Source organism: Juglans regia, chromosome 4 (assembly GCF_001411555.2).
Source record: "Juglans regia cultivar Chandler chromosome 4, Walnut 2.0, whole genome shotgun sequence".
Classification (NCBI taxonomy): Eukaryota; Viridiplantae; Streptophyta; class Magnoliopsida; order Fagales; family Juglandaceae; genus Juglans; species Juglans regia.
Genome location: NC_049904.1, coordinates 1,678,208 through 1,696,987, shown reverse-complemented (window position 1 = coordinate 1,696,987; position 18,780 = coordinate 1,678,208). Strand labels below are relative to the sequence as shown.

Here is an 18,780-nt window from a genome sequence, read left to right as displayed (position 1 = left end):
ACCAGCTCTTTCAGGCTTTTTCAGTGCATGTAGAATGACGTAAATAGCCAAGAGATTTGTGGATAATTATCTGATTAGGGTGGGAATTTTTATTAATTAAGCTGGCAATTATGATCCGATTATTTGTCCTTCGTGTCACTTTGTGCGCATTGCTTAGGCAGGGGCGGAGCCGTCCTTCTTTTCGCTTTTAAGGTTTGGTTTCTTATGCGCTTTTAAGGTTTGATTTGGTTAGGTAGTTTAGATAAGTTGAAATAAGATTTTTTATTAAAATTTAAATAAAATATTATTAAAATTTAATTTTATTTTAAAATTTAAAAAATTTAAATTATTTATTATATTTTATATAATTGCACATATTGCACACTTTATAATTATATATAATACAAAATTGCTACTTGCACAGGGAGGGATACCCTCCATATACCTAGGGGTTCATGTGAGATTATTAAAACGGTGCGCTTTCTTCAAATACTGTTTGCCGTTAAAATGTAGAAACTTCCTTCATTCGTGTGGTTGAGTCACTCTTCTATTACATAATCTCCACCGCACGTTCGCCCACTCGCTCATAACTCCCGACCAGAGGAGGCTCCTTCACTCCACACCTAATTGGATCCCTGGTCTTCGAACTTTCTAGAATTAACCGCACCGCAGCTCCGTTTTTGTTCCGGATCTCTGCCAAGGCCAATGGATCCCCCCACTTACCACAACGCCCTTGCTGAGGGTCCCTCTTGCATATTCGTTGGCCCTATCGAGACCGCCATCCAAGAAACCCTAGAAGCTCTTTATCATCAAGTAGGTTACGGTGGTTCTCTTGATTTCTTAGTAACTTAATTTTTTTTTTATTACTGACTCTGGTTGTGTTTGGTTGCCGAGAAATTGTTAAGAATATGTATTTCAATCTTTTGATATAATTAGCGATTTATTTGGTTCATGATTCCTCATACCTACTAGTATTATTTGCAATTTAATTCCTGGGAATTTCATGATTTTTGTGATTCTTGGTTTCGCTGTGAAGCTCAAATGCCGAATTTTCCTACAATTGATGTAGGCACGGGACACGTATTACATGGGATGCCAAAGATCAAGAAAATTAGAAAAAAAAATACATAAAATAAAGTATTTCACGACGGCACTCACTTGACGCCCGTTGTTCAGATGGCCAAGGAAGACAGCACGAAGACAATAAAGAACGATGAAGACGGACATCCTCGCTTTTCTTTTTTTAGAGCACAAAAACTGGTTTTTGAAATCTGAAATCCAGTTTGTCACTTGAGTTTGAAATCGAGTCTTCTTCTTCTTTTTCTTTTCTTTTCTTTTCTTTTCTTTTTCTTTTCTTTAATAATAATAATATAAAAATATCAGGAATTGAAAATATGTATGACATGTTGCGGCGCGAACGGAACAGTACCGTTCCCAAAACCTTGAAAAAGAGAAATCGAATGTGCCGTAAAACTGAAAATTGCTGTTTAAATTAATTTTTGTTATTTAAATTAAATCAGTTAATATATATGGATTGAAAATAAGAACAGCATTGCTACGTAAACATATATGTGCACGGAAATAATTCAATTAGGGATGGTGGACCCCTCATGTTAGGCAAAATAATTGAAAAGAAAAAGTAATTATTGCGCAAGGCATATGAGTTAATTACAAGATTATGACCTATTCAATTTGTTGTATGCTTTGCTAGTACGAATCTTGCCAACAATATGAGTAATACATATGCATTTAGAGCATTAACAGTAGACTCAATAAAACTTGACCAAAATCTAACTAAAAAAATCATTTTTTATAAATTTAGTTAATTACTTTTCAACAATATCAAATAACAGACTCTCTAAATCTATAACTATTCTATTAAAATATTAATTTTGATATTTTTATTTATTTTAATTATAATTATAATTTAATATTTATTCGTTATTAAAAAAGTACACATTAATTTCTACCGTTGGTATTAGATTTTTAAAAAAAATATTGGCATCAACTAATAATAATATTGCAGAACTAGAACTTGAAGAACTCCAGCTAGATGATATCACGTCATTGAAATGATGACTGATGGAGACTAACCGCCTTCTGTGGTTGAGTTTGAGATTTGAGCGCTTCGTACTTTTGAGACCAAGATGAATTTTTTAAAATTGTGAGCTCGCGCAAAACGAATAATACGCGACAGAGAGAATTTTTTATGCCTAAATAATATTTGACCAGCAACTTAGACTTAACAAATTAGGCTAATGAAAATGATCAAAGTTAAAAATATTGTAACTTTGTTGAGTCCACTATAGTGAATTTTTATACAATCTAGTTAAACTTTAGTCAAAATATAATTTTAATGAGTCCACTACTGGTGCTCTTACATCACAAATATTGCACAAGTACATAATCATCACCTAGACCCATAATCTTTGAGCTTAGACCTCTTAAGCTTAGAAAAGAGCAATTGGGTCCCTTCCTCTATATTTTTCAAAAGTACACACAATCTTGTGTTGACTTTCTTGGTAGAAACATTGATATTTTTAGTTAGGAAAATAAATACGAAGGAATTGCATGTTGCCAAAAGTAATAGCAATGAGCAGTAATGTTAGAGCTAGCCGGAAATGTTGCATCCTTGGCATTTCCAAGTAGAACCGTGGAGGCAACATTTTGGGTTTGGCTATGACAAAGCATTACTTTGCTTGGACATTTCACATTTGTATCCCTCAAAAGGAAAAAGGAAACAAGAAGAAAACCATTGACCCAGCCTTTGTACCTCTTAAAAAAGAAAAATCATATCGTTCTATAATAAGACATTGGGAATAAATATCGATCCTATCCTCATATACCGTGCAACACCCAGAAAAAGTTTGACTAGAGAAGTCCTGCGGAGAGATCAGACATTCATAGCTGTAGAGAAGGAAGCAAGATATTGAGAGGAATGGATAGAGAGAGTTCAACGAGATTATGGTAAATAAAATGGAACCGATGCATTTTTCCGGATGCCGAATGTGAGTAGTATTTTTGCATGATCCAAAAAAAAAAAAATTATTCTCATCAGTCAAACTTAAATCCCGACCTAGAATTATGCATAGTAAATCCCGATCCAAAATGATGCTCAGCAGTAATAATGTTGTGTTTGAAAGTGATCCAAAATGGTGATTTGTATAAGTTCTTGTGGTCTGTCATACTCTCTTCTACAATAGACATGGAGAATGGAGAAGGAAGGAAGATGCAAGTAGCTTATGGTTGTATCCTCTCTTTTGGCAGAAGATTATACCATTTTTACAAGTAAAAGTTTGGGCGTTACTAGATATTTCAAAACCAAACTTGTATAAAAACCATAAACTAAATATAAACTATTAACAATGTAAGAAAAAAACGTAAGAGGATCATTGTCTAAAGCTACGCAATCCCACCTTATCTAGATTGAAGCTGTCGATTAGTTGCCTTGGAAGTCGAGAAAAACATGAAAAGCAAGCATTCTACGTGCCCAGCCGCACCAAAATTTGCAAGCTCACATCACCTACGTCTGTGTTGCTCTGAGTGAAGTCAATGGCAATGAGAGAAAGAGAACTCCATGATGTCAGCCCATAGATTAGCAAATACCCAGAGTAGTTGAAAATTAGATGTAAATCAATTGACAATGGTCATGATAGAGTGTAATACCTGGCCAAGGTTGGAGGAAAACCCAGCCCAGGTGTGAAGCACACCTTTTAGTTCTCTTGTAAGGGTTTCGACCAATGTTTTGAATATCGTTTTGGTCGAGATATTGAAACGACATATTTCGGTATCGGTACCGTTTTGGAATAGTTTATATATGAATAAATTATATATAAATATATATATATATATATAAATTATAAATAATTTGGTTTAAATTGGAGGATAAAAAAATGAGCTTGAAGTTTGAAGAAGTGAAAAAAAGTAAATGCCAAAATATCGGCCGATACGGACTAAAATATAGGTCGGTACAGGCTGAAATATCGGTCGGTGCGGCCAGTACGGGCCGAAACAGTCAAAATTTTGATCGGTAAGAAACTACATCCTTCTTTGTACCGGCTACGCCATAAAAATTGTATATTTCGGCCGTACCGGACAGTACGGTACAAAATTCAAAACTTTGATTTCGATTATTCATTTCATTTCCTATTCTCCTCCCCATTTCCATTATACCCATACCCTATTACCGTTATTTTCATTCTCTGCTTTATTCTCTGAACCTCACCTTCTTTGTGCACCATTTCTCCCATCCGCTCCATCTTTCTCTTCCTTGTGATTGGGTTTTGTGTTGTGCGCCTCCTCCTCCTGCTTCTCGGGTTCTTGTTGTCGAATATTGTTTGCCAAGCCACACCGCCACCATATTCTCCTCGTCGTCGTCGGTAAGTTTTATGTTGCCTATGTTCGTGCCTCCTCACACCAATCAATTTTGTTGTCTTTGTTGTAGCCAACACTTCATCCCCTCGGTGTTTCGCTTCCACTTCATTTGATTTTACTGTAGGGGTGCTACATGCACCTTACGGTGCAAGGTAGCCCCCTCCTCGTCCCCCGCCTATTTCAATAATGGACTACAGTCCACTAAGCCAAAAAATTATTCTTGAGTCGAAAAGTGATTAAAAATACATTTTTGGACCCAAATTGTAAATTTAAATTTGTAAATATGACTATAATTTAAAAACTATGTAGTTTTTAAATTTTCTAGTGCATATTTTGTATAAGTTGTAGTGTAGTAGGGTTGCCCTTTTCTTTTATAAATTGAATTCACAATACAAGTTTCACACTTAAGCAATGTGAGACTCTAGTATTGTCTTGACAATTTATAAAAGGGTCACTCTACTACACTACAACTTACACAAAATATTAAGTAAAAGTTTTACTTAATAACATATTACTATATTTAGATATAGTACAAATAATAAATATTTATAAATATGTATAGTATAAATATAAATAAAATATACTTATAAATAAAAATATATAAGCGCAGGGCAGGGGTAAGGCAGCAGGGTGCGGGGCCCCGCTTCCCACCCTTAGATTTTAGTCTCTCTTTGTTACCATTTTGATGTCGTTGCTTTGTATCACATGGCATCTCCAACGTCCTTAGACAACGTCACTTTGCTCCTTAATTAGACGGGTCATCGCACGAAATTAGGTATATTATCTCGAGTGTTAGTCTTGGATTTTTATGTTGTTACTTTTGTGACACGTTTGAATTGTGTTCACTGGAAATTAGATGGCCTTTGTTTGTATGGTAGAACCAATAGGTTGTGTGATTTCTTGGTGGGTTGTTGTTTGGAGGGTCTCTTGAGTGTGTGAGGTGGATAGAGGAATGTATGGACTAGTGCATGCGGGCTATTGTCTGACATATTGGGAATGAGTGTGTAAACAATAGAGTGTGTGTGTAAACAAAGGAATGACATGTTGGCTCCGAGCACTTCACTTCATCCAAGGTGCTCGCTGAGGTACAGAGCACTTCATTTTCTCTTGGGTACTCGATGAGGTTGCGAGCACTTTGCTGATGCTCACCGAGGTGGCAAGAGCTTTTGCTTCTCAATGTGCTCTTTGAGAATGTGTGCACTTCACTTCTTGGAGGTGCTTGTCGAGGTGGTGAGCACCTTGTCTCATCAAGGTGCTTGCCTAGGATTGCAACCACTTGTTGGGTGCTCGCTGAGGTTTTGAGCAATTCACTTCGTCACGGGTGCTCTCCTAGGTAGTGAGCTCCTTTGATTCTCGAGGTACGAGCACTTTGATGCCCAAGGTTTTAGGTTCCTCCACTTCTCTAGGTTGCAAGCTACTCTGATTCTCGAGGTGCCAAGCACTCTGCTCCCAAGGTCACAAGCACCACAAGCACACTTTTATTCTCAAGGTCGCGAACCCTTGCTTCCCGAGGTTGTGAGCACTATACTTCCTAAGGTTGTGAGCTCCTTGGCTTCTCGAGGTCTCAACCACTATTATTCCTGAGGTCGCGAGCTCCTCTGCTTCCCTAGGTTCGAGCCCCTCTACTTCTCGAGGTTTCAAGCTTTTGTGCTTTTCAAGTTTGCGAGCTCCTTTGGTTCTCTAGAGCGCTAGCACTTGCTTCCCCAAGGTTGTGATTTTGTGATTCCAAAGGTCTCTAGCACTGTTCTTCCTGCAATTCGAGCCCCTATACTTTCATGAGGTTTTGAGTTCCTGTGCTTCCTAAGATTTCAGATTGAACCTCTAGATCATTCTAGATTGTTGAATCAGAGACCTTAAATAATCTAAGGGTTCAATCCAAATCTCTAACCTAATTTAGGGTTTCGGATTAAAACCCCAATCTAAATTAGGTTAGGGGTTTTAATTTTGAAATTCCAAACTTGATTGTGTGATTTCTATATGATTTTACCATTAGTGGGAGGGATGGGCAGATCAACTTATGCTAAGGGTTAAGGACATTTTCAATAGATTGTATGATGAGTTCATCGTATTCAAGGGCTTAATATAGAAGTTCCACCATCCACCACATCGCCTCTGCCCGAAGTCAATTGGTAGAAAAAGTGTAAGTAAGTTATGAGGCTTGGCTATACCCACGAGCTTTCGAAGAATTTGGATGGCCAATCGGACTTAGAAATTTACTTTTCGAAGGAATTACACCCATATATGGAGGAATTTGATATCTTAACTTGGTAGAAGGTAAATGTCGTCAAGTATCCCTTCCCTGGAGGCATACCCCGTAGTAGTTTAGCCATCCCTATTCTACTGTAGCCTCAGAGTCCCCATTTAGCATTGAGGAGTGCATGTTGGATCCATTTCAAAATTCATTATCTCCTAATACTGTGGAGGCTTTGATTTGCACTCAAAATTGGATCAAATGGAATCCAATTTAGGTTGCAGAGATTGTAGATTTTAGGGTGAGTTATGAGAAGGATGTTAATCACCCTAGAAGTAGCAATTGCTCTTAATTCATTCTTTTTCTTTTACTTATAATAGATTATGTTATGTTTATTTGACAAACTTAAGTTCAACTTTAATTATTGTAGGGACAACTTCGAAAAAATAAGCTCCATCTCAATCTATATCGACCATAGTTTGACATTGATACACCATTGGTTTGTTAATTAATTTTTTATAGTTTGTACTTATGTTATTATTTGTTCCTAATGATGTTCTTTTCTTTTTAGACATAATATTATTAATATTCTCTTTTTTTTTTGGTTTTATGATGTCACTTGGAGTTGGCAATTGCTTGCTATGTTGTTACCTTCATTTTTTATTTTTTAAATTGTATTTCAATTGTTGTAACATTGTTATTCATTCAATCTATTTGACAAGCTGTAATATTTTTAGACCATTTGTAATAATTTTATATTAATGTGTAATAGTTTGTACTACTTTGTAATAGATTAGAATAATTAGTTAGCAAATATATTAGGTTTATTTATATTTAAAGATAATATTTAATTTTATATATTTTAGATTTTAAAATTTTGTAGTAATATATGTAATTTTGAAGTGAAAACATATTTTGGACCAAAATTGGCCCCAAAACACTCTAAAAATATATTCGGGTCAGGCTGTCAGCTCCTTTAATATGAGGAATTCTATTTATCAATCACTATTTACTCACACACCCTGCACTTACAATTTTTTTTCTATAAAGTGTGGGGGTGTTTTTCAAAAGGTGTGGAGTAATGAATAGTTATGAATGAGAAGAATTGTTTCCCATAATATTATTATATCAAGATATATTAATTTATAAAATAATCTTTTAGTATGAAGGAAAAAATTAATTTTCTAATTCCCAACCAAGCATATATGATATATCTCTATCAAAAGATGGGCCAAGAAGTTGGGGCCATGAGCTTTCAACCATGGGCCCCAAACACCACTTCAACCTAAAGAGTCTCAAATTTACGGCTCCAACCGGAACCCCTTCCAATCAGTGTTCGTTGGCGCATTCGTTCGAGAAGCTAGAAGGTTTTCTTCCATTGCTTCGCCAACGTTTTGCAGGTGAAAATCGACCAATTGCTTCCATACGTTTCTTAGGGTTTCCAATATCCGCTCTGGCCTAGGGTTTTAAATCCATGTTTTTTAGCTCTTCAATTTATGCAATCGAAGTTGTTACTGGACTTCTACTTTTGGGGTTTGGTATTTGCAAATGTAGTGAATTTGGGATAGCCATCAAGCTTTATTAATAAGTGGCTGGTTTTCTTGGGATTCGTTTGCTTTCTACAAGAAAGAAAGAGCTAGGTTTTTGTCATATCTTGTACGCTGACTGGGTTTGTATTTGTTTCTGCTTATTTTTCTCAATAGGTTACTGGAAGATAAGATCATGGCGGGTGGGAATTTCATGCACAGGGTTATGTCTTACCTTGTGAACGAGCTTATCGTTAATAGCCTTGCCAACAGGTACCTTGGCCACTGGTCATATAATCTTCATTGCGCGCTCGTATTTTGCTGTTCTGCTTAATATATATGATGATGATGCTATAATTCACTTACAAAAAAATATTATATAATTGAAACTTCTTTCTCTGACCACCCTAGAGAGGAACTTTTCCTAATTAGTTCGTTCCTTTGAAGCGAAAGGCTTGGTTTGATATGGTGTCTGCAGCTTATAAAATTCATGAGCCACTTCCAAAACGCTAAAATTTCCCCAACCTTTATTCTGACCATTCTTCTCTATTTTCATTTTGATGATTTAATACGGCATCTTTCTAAGACTATCATAAGGTGTCGTTTAAAATATGTTTTCGTTTTTTGTTGTTTTCTGATAAATGTCAAACTATTTAGAGACGGGCTGATGTTTATGGTCGTTTGGATGAAAAGCGATATATATGCTATTTGTGATGACTTATGATTTTTTTTTATCATCAGAGCGTCTCTAATAGATCATTTGAGACTGATCTAAACAATCCCAAACTTCCGATTTTAGTTTCAAATGCTGTGTAATCTTACGATTTTATCAGGGAGTATATGGATATTCAACTATGATAATTGTTGTCATCAATTCTTCATTTCAGAAATCCTCATAATATTTTTGGAAGACTCAATATTGAGATACATATTTTTCTAAACATGTGAAATCAATGGTGTAGTAGGTTGTCAATGACACAGATGCATTTAGATGCAGGGGCAAACATTTTATCTAATAAAAATTATATTTTTAGGGTGTATGTCTTGACATTTCGGCCAGCTAAGAAAGTGTAACTTGACAAATGTAGGCGTCCAATGCTTAAGTTGACGGAAACATACTGTGCATCTTAGAAAAAAAAAGATCGATTTATTAGAGAAACATACCGAGCATCTTAAAAAAAGTTTACTCTTGCTGTTCACGCTTACGCTCACACTCACAAACAACCCCCCTTCCCCCAAAAGAACAAAAGGTACAGCCCAGTTTGCTCCTGTCTACATGAACATGCAAGGTAAGGGTTCAATGCATTACACGAGTATATCTTAATCCATGGTATATGGAGGTCCTTCCCCTCTCCTTCCACTGTTCCACATGGGTTTGTCACCTCTACATCTGCCACCAAGATTACCCGCATCATAGGTTTGCACCGATTGTGAAGATGACTGCAACAATAAAAACTTTTTATTTTTATTTTTCATATTTGCTTTTTTCCTTTTTAATGAGTATTGATTGGCATTTGTGCCTAAAATAACTGGTGATCCCATATCACCAATATAATGTTTTGTTGTGGTTCCTCAGTCCTTCATTCCAGAGGTTTGCAGTGAGAACGTCAAAGAGGATTGAGGAGGTTTCGAGTAAGGGTATGTTTCCATCGCCCCAATTTTTGTAGCTTCTGCTTTTCTGGACATTTGGCGGTGATTTTTTGATGGTTTGTTCATGCAGCTGCACAGAAGCAGCAAGAACTTGCTGGCCGTATGAAGGATCTTTCTAAAGATTTCGAGGTTGGATTGTATGTTGTGTATATTGAATATGATTTCATCTGCATAAGAATTTATAGCTTATGACAATACATGTTGTATTTATTGCAGTCTTTCAAAAATCAGTGATTCGGTCCGATGGACACGGTATTGCCCCAGTTTGCATATGATCTGTATTCTTCTTCCTTCTGTGGGAATGACGAAAATGAGTTTTGTAATTTTAGGATGATATCCTAAAGAAAGTCACGGCCGAAGAACCTCTGAAAAAATAAATTTATGTTTATATTAGATAAGCAAGTAGTTGGGTATTTTTTGCTGACTTCAGTGTTGGTGTGGATTGAGAGGGGGAGGGAACTGGGATTTCCTTGACTGAAAACAGACGGGCACGTCTTTTCTCCTCCTCCTCCTCCTCCTCCTAGGGTGGTGCTACTTGCCTACATCCTGTACTTAGCCATGATATATAAATTTAACCGTTTTATTTTTAAATTACAGTGTAATTATAAGCTGTAATATCTTAAACGAGATAATATGCTTGGCATTCAATAATTTCAAAGAACTACATCCAAAATTCATTAAAAGAAGAGAATTTCATATGGTTTTCTGACATATGAATTCACTTAAAATGGCACAACAGCAGGATAAAGAGTAGTAATGTCATATAATATTGTCATGTTTTGATTCCTTGATTGCATTTTAATATAAGGGGCACAGAGTCTAGTATGCATAAAGGATCCAAAGCCCTGCATGGGGAGGACCTTGTCCGGAGGCATTGGTTGGTTTTTTGACAAGAACACTTTTCATGGTTCTTCCATGTGTACTTGTAAGCCAAAATATAATGTGTTCAGCTTAATTGGCGCCCCGTGGTTGCGACACGAGGCCCCAACAACAGAAGGTTGCACAAACTTGTCAAGGTAGTCGTCGCAAACGAGAACGGATCTGTCATCATTGTCGTTTGTGATGGAGGTAGAAGTCTTTCGTCGGTGCCATGCAATTAAAAATGCATTAATCTTTAAAAACAATATGTTAATTTGTATAAGAATATTTCTTTTAAAGAAGTTTTGATTTTGATACAGCGTTCTTTTAAATGACGGGGTCCCTAGAAGTTATGTTTTGAATGAAAATCTTTTAGATTATTCATATTTTTTTGTATATGTGGTATATAGGATCAATTGATATATGGTAATTTTTGTTTTTTGTGGTTTTTACTAAAACAAAGGTTATAAATGATTAGAAGACTAAACTTGTTTTGGGAGACAGAAATCTTTTCGGGGATGAAGACGGGTTTTATAAGTTTTGCATTGAAAATTAAAAAAAAAAATCTGAAAACCAATTATTTCCAGGTTTTTTCTTTTTAAAATCAAAATTTGTTTTTTCTAATATGTAATTTCTTGTTTGATATAATTTATGATTTACTTATACTAATTTGTATACAATCTAATCATAAAAAAATCGAGTTCAATTTCTATGACAAAAACTTGCGAGTAATGCTAGATAATGCAAGTTAAGTGTGCATACCAAGTGTGGATAGGGCCTTAAGTGAATGGGTCTCTCGTTAGGGTTTAAAGAGGGTTTGTTTCGGATTTCGGTTTTTAGCAATTCGAAATTTAATTTTTCTAATCTAATAAAATTGTCAAGATATAAAAGAATAAATGCATGTGGATGTAATAATATGTATTTGAGTGGTTAATATATGAAGTGATTTCATTAAGTGATTAATCACATAAACTAAAACCAGTTATTTAGAATTTTGGAGAAACCATTTAAGATTTCGGCATCTATCATGATTTTAAAGTTTCAATTGAATCGCAAGAAGTAGTCATTTGACAAAACAGTTAAGCCTGTCATATAAAAATAAGTTTCTTCAGGCGGGTCTCATTTTTTTTTTAAATGAGTGTTGGAAACTTTTAAGATGGGTTTTGTGGCGCCCTCGGCCCCCACATGCATTCAGGCAGGAGTTGTGATGCCGAGATGTTAACCGCTTGGGTCAAACACCCCTCGCATAGTGTGAAAACATGGTGTGTGCTCGCATGCTCAATAAATGCATACAATGAATTTGCAATGGAAAAATAAAAGGGGCAGTCAATCAATAGTACCAAAAATTCAAATTACAACTCCAACAACATAATCCATAAGCCACCAATCTACCAATCCTCGACATAAAATTTTATACAGTCATCCGACTAATTAAAAAGGAAATACCAAACAATGCTATATAAGGGGAAAGGTACTCAAGTCTTTAATCCTTAGACGGAACTGCAGGTGGGAACACCACAATGAGTTCTCGCAATTTCAACAAGTAAATCCACATATCAACAACTAGGAATATCAAATATGGAAGCATACAAACAAACGCGCACAACAATTATAAGAGATTATCCAAAAATACCATTTTTGTATTCTTTACCAAAAAGTGCTTCAATAATAGCCACTCACACCAAAAATCACATTTATATACAAATAACATTCATTTATTACGATGTGCAACATGATCTCCCCTAGGGATTATCCACATACTCTAGCTCCCTTCGTCACACCACGGGTAACGATCGCGTGTGTGACTTCGTAATGAGCATGCCCAGCTCCTCGCCTGAAGCGTATGTAACCAGACATCCTCTAGTTCCCGCCAGTAGAGGGACCACAGAGTCGTACCAAGAGTGTTACCGTCTTGACCGAGCTTGTTGTCTTCCAACGACAGCCCAAAGGGCGTCACTCAGTTTTACAAGCTCCCGAGTGACCAGAGAAGCTCCACCGAGATAATACCCCATCTCGACTTAGGGTCGTGAAACGCACGCACCCACAAAATCCTCATTTTTTTTTTTATGAAAAATGATGGATGCAACTGGCTTGGGGAACCCTCTGCGGCATTGCGTTCGACGTGACATTAATAGAAACACTCTGTTTTGATTTTTTGCCAAACACAAGTGCAAAGGCCTCCATCCCACCCCTATCCCCACGAGTCTTCGTCTTGTTGCTTCTGAATTCCCTTAAGTCTTCTCCATTGATGAATGCAACTCCCCCAAGGTTGCCAAAGACGACGACGTCTGAGGCTTCTCCAGTTCCTATCGTCTTCTCCATCGACATCCCCCACGGTTGCCAAAGACGACTAAGCTGAGCCCACGAACACCCATGAAGCCCTGAAACCCTAACACTAACACTAACCATAACCCCATCCCCTTCTTAACTGAAATCCCCTTCTTTGTTCTTAAGTGTTTTCAAGTGATATTTGTGGGTGCTGCAATTCTGAGTTGTTGGATCTTTAAGCTTCAATATTATTTTTTTATGTTTTTTACGATGCTTAGTGAAATCCTCTGTTTTGCTCCTCTATTTTGCGTAGTAGTCTTGGGCCTATTTTCCTTTGTACATGATTTTTCCAATTTATATGTTATGGTAGTATCTAATACAGATTTACTGGTCTTGAGGATGAATCTATTGATTTTCCCAGTCTTACTAACTTATTTCTGACAGTTTTCTCAGTTTTGATATTTTGAGTGAGTTTTTTTTTTGGTGCCATATTTTATTCATTTGTGAGTGCACAAATCATGAGGGATGAAACATCATACGTGGAAGATAATTCACATGCCAAAATCTTTGATCTTTCCTCTAATTATTTCATATTTGTTTTGGCAAGGAACATGGCTAAATCAGCAGGTTTTAATATTACTAAGAAGAAAAGGGAGTTTAGGTTTAGCATCTTTTTTGCATAAATTAAACTGTTACATTAAAATTTGAAATGAAATTTGAACATGGCTAGAAAAATAATTGGATCATTCTAAAAACAGTTAGTTATTGTATAAGTTGTTCTTATGTGGCTTAATTCGGCATGCAGTGATGAGAGGAATCAAAGGTCTCATCCCATACTGAAATTGGTAACCAGCATTATGCATAAAGCACAAAAATGAACGCAATTAAACTTTCAGAAAAATCATAGTTACTAAAAACAAACACTAACAAAGTTGCATCACTACCTGAATATTGATTGGATATTGGTTGCCATACAGGCACTGGTCCATGCCAAACGTGCATATAATTTGAAAGGTTTGGAGCAATTGTTGGGATGTCTTAACATAAAAAATAATAATCATAATTAGCAACCACGAGGTTGATGTAATCAGCCAATAAACATCAACTCAACACATTCCAACAAATCTTTAAAATAATAAAATAATATAACATACCGCGCTTGGAGGATTTGAGCCAGATGGCGTTAGCCGAGATGAGTGGTCTTCTCCTTTTTCCACGCTAATAATCCCAAGGAAAACTATATATACAAACAGTAAAAGAATAATTTTTGTGTACACATGCACAAGCATTTGCATGCTTGGCTCATAGTTTGCATATGCATTCACATGTATAGAAGATTGGACATGAAGATTCTCAATGAGAAACAAAAGGAGCTGAAGATTTTCAATGAGAAACATAAGTGCTTGAAGATTTTTCAAAATTTTGAATAGACATTTGTGGGATAGGATCTTTTATCTTTTGAATAGCTAAATAAAAAGAATTATAATTTGGAACAGCTTGAAGGTCAGATGTCATTTTCTACTACTGATTGTGGTTATGTTTGATGATGTTTTCTCATGGCCTATCCTGTATGAAAATAAATTATTAGCCTTAAAAGATAAAGAAACAAATAATAATTGTTGTAAAATTAATATTTCACTTGCAAGAAAAGGGAAAAAAAGTATGACATGTGAATGTAAATAATATCATTCTATCTAATTTTTCTTATTCTTGTATGAAAATTTAAGCCATTGGTTCACTTTCAAAGGGTTTAAAGTTGGTTTCTTGTTACAGAGCAGACAAAGAGGGGAGACCTTCCCATCAATACCACATACGAAAATAGAATGCATGCTTATAGATGTTTCTAGCTAACAAAAATAGAATGCGAACAAAAGGGAAAGACAGCCACATGAAGACATAATGCATCCTTTGTCTTACCTGAAGCTAGCCACGAAGACACAAAGCTGACAAACAGAGATGCAGGAGATTTAATAGTTGTTCAAGTGAAGACAAGCAGATCTACCAGTTCTTCTAGACCCAAAGATGACGACGCAGAGCTCTGCCTTCTTCTAGACCCGAAGACGACTGCGGCGACAACTCACGGTTTTGCATTTCTTCTTGTTTTTTGCTTCTAAAATCTAAAACTTTCCCTCATTTCCTTTCGTCTATGTTCGATTTTCTTGCTTTTATTTATTTATTATTTTTAATAAATAAATCGGCTGGCATGGCACAAAATAACATACAGTTCATCACACATCACAGATGTCACAGTTCCAACAATTTCACAATTTTCCTAACTACATGCAATTCTCAACGCTTCACTAGGTTCTTGGCCAACAATTCATCACCAACTATAGTTATTATCCCAATGCTCCACAGACTCTCAATCACTTAACCAATCGCAACCAAACTACAATAAAAACACAATTTTTCAATGTCAATATTCCAAGGGTCATTCTATGGTTTTGCTTACAATGCAGGACAAAAAATTTCTGGATGATCAAAGGCGTTGCCTAAGGTATTGTTAGGGACCCCGGTCTTGTCCCTAACACTAAGGACCACAAGCTCGCCTTGGTGTGAATGATGACCGAGTGATCTTGCCAACTTGCTTGGCTTTCACCAAAGGAATGGTATTTAGTGGCTAAATGATGAAGGTGATGAATATGGGTGTTTGATGCTAAGGGGAATGGCTAGAAGGTTGCCCTTGATGTTGGGGACACTTGGAAGATGATCAGGGTTGGTATGGTGAAGTGTAGCTAGAGTTTTGTGTGGTGGCCAATGATGATTTCAAGATTGGGAAGAGATGGACTAGGGTTGGAGTCTTGGATGGGTGGCTAGGATTTGGGAATGATGTGGATGAGAGAGGCTAGGGTTGGCCAACTTTGGGGTTGGATAACCATTAATTTTAGGGTGGTTCAGTTTTGGCAAGAGGATGGAGTCTTTGGTTGACTAGGTCTATGGAATGAGTTGAGAGATTTAGGGATTGGATTTAGGATAAGATAAGGAAGATAGGATTTGGATTGGAATATGGCAAGAAAATGAAGTCTTTGGTTGACTAGGTCTATGGAAGGAGTTGAGAGATTTAGGGATTGGATTTAGGAGATGAGATAAAGTTTGAATGAGTCTAGGGTTGTTTCTTGAGTTTAGGGATTGGGTAGGATAAGATAAGGAAGATTGGATGTGGATTTGAATATGGCAAGAGGATGTGTCTTTGGTTGACTAGGTCTATGGAAAGAGTTGAGAGATTTAAGGAATTGGATGAATGATTTGAGTTTGGCTAGGATGGCAAGTCAATGGTTGACTAGAGAGATTTTAGGAAGAGTGATTTAAGAGATTGATTGAGAAATTGGAGGGATGGAGTGATTCTAGGAAAGCTCCTAGAATTAAGGGATGAGATTGGATTGAGTCAACTTTCATTGAATTAAGGAAGTTGCCAAAAAGGGACTCTTGATGGGTGCCTAGGGTTTGTGTGAGTGGATGAAGGCAAGACTCCTAAAAGGAATGAGTTACCTTATAGGGACTTAAGGTGGACGGCTAGGGTTTTATGGAGGGAAGACTTATGATGGCCGAATATGGTAAGTGACATATGGCTAGGGTTTTATGGAGGGGCGGCTAGGGCAAAGTCAAATAAGGGAAGTGGTGGCCGAATATGGATGGGAGCCAATTATGGAAAGTGGGAGGCAATAGGAATTCGGCTAGGGCAAGTTGTATGAAGGGAACAATTTATGGATAGTTGACAAACTTATGAAAATGATGACAAACAATATGGTGGTCGAGTATATGGTATGGAATGGATCAAATGAGCAATGGAATGGTTGACACCAATGAACAATGGATGAACACTATGAACATTCAAGAACACAATGATGAACAACTTCACCACCAAGTCAAGAATGCATAAAGATGAATGGACTCAACAAGGAATATGAAGACTCTTTTTCTAGTTTAAGGATATTTTGATATGCAAGAAAATATATGAACAAGGATAGATAAGGGATAAACACACAAGAGCAAATGAAGAACACGATGAACAAAGTGAACAAAAGATATTTAATTCCACTATGATTCACAAATTGCACATAGATGAAATAAACCTCTTATATTGATAAACTTGACAAAACAAAGATAATACAACTTGGATCTTGAATTGCACAAAGTTGCAAGAACAAGATAATTGAACCACACATATTCACGAATTGGAAGGTGTGATCCTCTCTTTAGGATTCACTAATTGCATCCAAAAAGGCCAAGTGCCTAGCACCGAAGGGTGATCTCAAGAACAAGTCTACTCACTCAGGGAATTTGCCAAAGATTCAAAAGATGTAAACTAAATGCCTAAGAGTCCTATTTATAGAAAATACAAAGTGAAAACTCTAATAGGTCTCTTGATAAATAAAAATAAATAAAATAAATAAATCAATCAATAAACAAATGATAGTGGTGTGGAACCCATGGGGGCCCACGACATTGGCCCTTGGTGGCCTTGGCTAGCCCATGCATGCCTAGGACTATGTCCTAGGGCGGTTTTTGTTGGGGTCTTGACAGGTATCCCGTGAGCGTGTGTGCACACGTCATGTGGTGGTTTCTGGAGGGTTGGAGTACCGTGACGGCAGTGAAGTGTACAGAGACGTTTTAGTTGAATGTGACAATGGGGACTTGTTGTAACAGTTGTGGTGGCTTGTGGTTGGCAACTAGCAACTGTGGGTGATGGATCTGATGAACTTAGTGGATGGGGAAGGAAGAGGGTGGTGCTCACGATGGTGCAAGGACAAAAGTGAAGACAAGGTAGAGGCCGAGATGAAACATCGTGTGTGTTGTATTTTACGACGACGAGGGGCGGTGCTTGTCACAAGGGCGCTCGATTACGGTGTATTGAGGTGGTGACTAACCGTGGGTGGCGGAGATGGAGAGAATAGAGAGAGAGAACTACTGAAAGATGCAAGGGCAATGAATTTGGAAAAAGAAATCGACGGCACAGTGGCATGGGTGAGGAGGACATCTGCAACGGCAGATCTGAGTGGCGAGTCGAGATCCATGGCAAATCTGCTCAGCTGTCCTGGGTCTCAAACCACTACCTCTTAAGTGTGGTGGAGGAGATCAAGAGGAGAAACAACAAATCTAAGTGGATAGGCGTGGTGCTCCTCCGAGGTGATCGACGGCAGCAACACAAAGTGAAGATAGTGTGAGAAAGGGAGAGCAATCGGAGGGAGGGGAGCGAGATCAGTAGATAGGGAGAGAGGGCTTACCGACGATGGAAGGTGGTGAGATATAGATGATAGCAGCGACGACAACAAGGGGATGGATGACGGAAACATGGATTTGCAAAGGAGGAGAAGGGATCAGGGAGGGGGTGCGGCGCAGAGGAGAAAGAGGGAGGAAGGGGAAAGTTTATATGTATAACTAGATGTGAATTGAGTTAATAACTCAAGCAAATCAAACAAGCAAATACTCAAGCTAGCACTTATACCAAGAGAGAGCAAGGAAAAGAATACGCCAAATGTACGTGGAAAAACCCTCCAGTGTAGAGGGAAAAAACCACAGGGCAAATAATCTACTATATCAATATAAAGGTTACAACAGTACTCAAGTCATGCCCAAAACTTGAGTTTACTAAGGGAAGATACAACAATATCAACTCTATTCCCTTTGTCATATGGCTGCATGCAGCATGTTTGTATGTATATCTATGGTGAGTAAATATGAATAGTCTAAACTATTGTGAAAAACAATGATAAAAATTAAAAGTAAACACGAAAAGAACAATCAAACAATCACTCGATATAAGATTTACGTGGTTCAGCAACTTGCCCACGTCCATGGGAGCTGTAGAGAATTTTATTTCTTGAGGAATAAAAAATACAATGAATGGGGCAACTACTGTACACTTCTGTTCGACCACAGTAAAATAAAACAACATATATATAGGGTACACGGCAAAAACCCTAATTTCTCAAA

The 18,780-nt window shown here is 37.1% G+C and overlaps 1 long non-coding RNA gene across 1 annotated transcript; it reads left to right on the top strand.

Moving 5' to 3' along the window:
* Positions 1-7,824: 7,824 nt before the first annotated feature.
* On the top strand, positions 7,825-10,311 carry LOC108995098. The gene is made up of 5 exons (XR_004801324.1): positions 7,825-7,944; positions 8,248-8,343; positions 9,647-9,708; positions 9,791-9,849; positions 9,937-10,311. It is a non-coding gene; the product is annotated as an uncharacterized LOC108995098 (long non-coding RNA).
* The last annotated feature ends 8,469 nt before the right edge of the window (positions 10,312-18,780 follow it).